We start from the raw sequence: 2,618 nt of genomic DNA on the forward strand, positions 1-2,618 counted from the left end.
TGTGGAAAGGGATATTAGCTTTTTTGAAACTGATGAATTATACTTACAATAAAAATTTACTGTTTCCAACTAATTTTTTAGCATCTTGACATATAATTTTTTTTGTTGCATCTCAATTGTGTATGATCTCATTTCCCCTAACATATATGACCTACGCATGGGGCTACTGGTACACAAAATATAATAGATACAGAAAAATATGAAGGGAATTAATGATTATAGATGTCTATGGATCAATGCTATTTCTTGTAGGAGCAGTTGGTCATTTCCTAGAGGTCTTTGGGAAGGCCCTAAGATTATGAAGTTAGGACTAGTCAATGGTCCAAAATTTGACCCACTAATTTAATTTTTTTCTTTACAAGTAGTCATGCTAAATGGTCATAACCCTTATTTTTATTATTTAACAAGGTATGAATTTGGATAAGTAATGCTCCTTAGCGGAGATACTTATTGGTGATATTTTCCATCATTCAACGCATTCCCTCTATTCATTGTATTTCCATTTTTCTTCTTTTATTCCATTGTGTATGCTCCTATCCATAGCTTATATAATACATAACTAAAATATTTTCATGAATTCATTCTCCTGTAAATTCATATGCTTTAGGCTCAAGGTGATTAATATGATATTGTTTGCAAGAAATATGAACAGTAAATTGCAACAAACAAGCACAAATGTGGTCTGAATCTAGAAAGCCAAACAAAACCAAAAATAAGAAAAATGTCAAACATGGTTGAGAGAGATGAAGATGAATATATCAAAAAGTGATATTTATTTGTATCGTATTTCAAATCACCCAGCATAGATCTATCTTAACCCTAGATCTATCAAGCACGAAGACAGACAAAATCCTTTGAAGTGAGAACCTTTCCTTAAGTTTTTTCACTCTAAAAAATATTTGCACCTTGAATCTCAACACCTGATAGATACACAGTCTATATGAATCTACACTGGTTTATATTTTATTGATAATACATCAACTTTATATATTTATGGTTTTTGGCATACTAGAGATGTAGATTATAGAATGCACCTCTTGATGCAATGCCAAATGTCAATATATTTAGTTGAAAAACTACAAAGAGCGGATATTCTCTAATGGTTTCATTACAAGGCTAATATCATAGAAACTGGAGAAATAAAGAGCTAAAAAGAAACTAAAGATAGATAAATCAATTGAGAAAGTTTTTAGTAGGAGAAGTTGTTGATATCTTAAGCCATGTTCGCTCTAGCCCAACCATAAGAAAAACAAGTGACTAAAAGGGATTTTAGAGACAATGGTCCTAAAATAGTTTAGGAAATATTTAAGAAAACTAAAGGTGAACAAGAAAAAGAGTTAAATTTATGTCAAAACACAACAAAAAGAATATAAAGTGGCCTTAATCGTCCAATCACATGTCCATCCCCTATTCTACATACACTATAGCCAATGTAATATCCCATCCATGAATTCACATTACCAAAAAAAGTCATTCATTTGAGTAGGCACCTTCACACCTCTGGTCCACATTGTCTTTCCTACCACTACATGCACCAAATTTCTCTGATAGGATCATTCATAAACCCTCTCTGCTTGGAAATGAAGTATTAATTCACTCCTCAAGTCAACAAGCAATTAATTTGTCCCCAAGGTTCCATTTTCAATGTGCTTTGCCCCACCCGAATGGCACAAATTTGAAAGGGATGGCACTGGGTAAAAGTCTTAGGTTCAAGCTCTTGGTGGAATCAGCTGAAATAGCTTCTCATGGTTCCCCCATTGATCTAGTAAAATTCAGTCAATTTTTGTAAAATAGTACATCATTGGTAGAAAAATTCAGTCTTAGGGGGTATTTTCCCATGTTGATTAGAGGTAGACAATTATGTTTTGTCTCCAAGTAAAAATGCAATAACTAGTTACAACACATAAACATCATAATTCAAATGTCACATATCTCCTTCCATATACAAACTTTTACATGAAATAGGGCACTCACCTATTTGATTGTAGACAATGAATATGCACCTAGCACTACAACATTTGATGAGTGTGCATGTAGGGATATACACCATGAGATGTTCAAAACCACCACATCCAATTGTGTTATCCCAATGTATACCCTCTTAAATGATGCAGTGTTGTGTTTATTAATTGATATTAATTGTATCAACATATCCATAATGACTGTCCAATGTTAATCACTATTATGTTAAGATAAATATCAGAATGCAACCTTCACTAATATGAACTTCAATAGAGCATTTTACAATGTATAATCCAATATACATTACAAGTATATAATGTCATTAATACATATCAAAATCTACGTTGAAATATATGTCAATTTTTTTTTAAGTTAGCTTGCAATTAAAATGATATCACAAAGACAATAGGGAAACACAAAACACACAAGTACCTCTAAGCAATGTTATTTCCTAAATGATGGTTAATATGTTACAATTATAGAAAAAATTAAAAGATTTTCCTTAAGCTGATGAGAATACCAAGGCATATCTCTCATGTAGTTAATTGTAGGGCTAGATATGTCATGAAGGTCCTCTTATGCTAAATACTATTTAGCTACGCTAAATATCATAACACCATCTTCACTAATGTGCATTTTCAACACAAAAATTTGCA

This window comes from Pinus tabuliformis, chromosome 1_1 (assembly GCF_031772625.1).
Source record: "Pinus tabuliformis cultivar Carrire ecotype Pingquan chromosome 1_1, CPIR1, whole genome shotgun sequence".
NCBI lineage: Eukaryota > Viridiplantae > Streptophyta > Pinopsida > Pinales > Pinaceae > Pinus > Pinus tabuliformis.